Below are 632 nucleotides of genomic sequence, written 5' to 3' on the forward strand. Positions count from 1 at the left end.
CAATATCTTTTTCCCCTCTTCCATCTTTTTCACAGTTGTAGGTTAGGCTTTTCCATCATACTGTAAAACAACAGTCACTGCCATTACCAACTTTAGATCTAACAACTTTTAGTAGAATACTGGGCACAGTCATATTTTGATCCTATATTTTTTCTTATTTAAACATTGTTTTGTCGCGTTTTATGCCGTTTTATTCCTTATATTTTTTGTTATATATTTCCTACAGTAAGCGGTAATGCTGAAGCCGGAGCAATCCATTTAGACATATACATTTTATTATCTCTCCGTCGGCGTCCTTTCCATCATGTCCTCGTCTAAAATGATATCCATATTTATAGTTTGTAAGAAAATATTTATATTCCTTCTCCACTTTACCCCTTTGTATCTCCAAATTTTATTGTATAATAAATTTCCTCCATCTCTCTCATTTCATCCTAGTAACTAACGGTTACACCCATTCACCCAGAAACTCAGTTACTTACACCATTGGACTCTTTCCATTGCTTGAATTACTTCTATTTTCCGATCATTAAGTATATACTATCATTATAATGTTCGCATATACACACTTACTACACTCTTCTATTATTACTATTATCATCATTATTATAGCCTCAACTTACTCCTGATAT

This window comes from Trypanosoma equiperdum (assembly GCF_001457755.1).
Source record: "Trypanosoma equiperdum strain OVI genome assembly, contig: ctg_239, whole genome shotgun sequence".
Taxonomy (NCBI): Eukaryota; Euglenozoa; class Kinetoplastea; order Trypanosomatida; family Trypanosomatidae; genus Trypanosoma; species Trypanosoma equiperdum.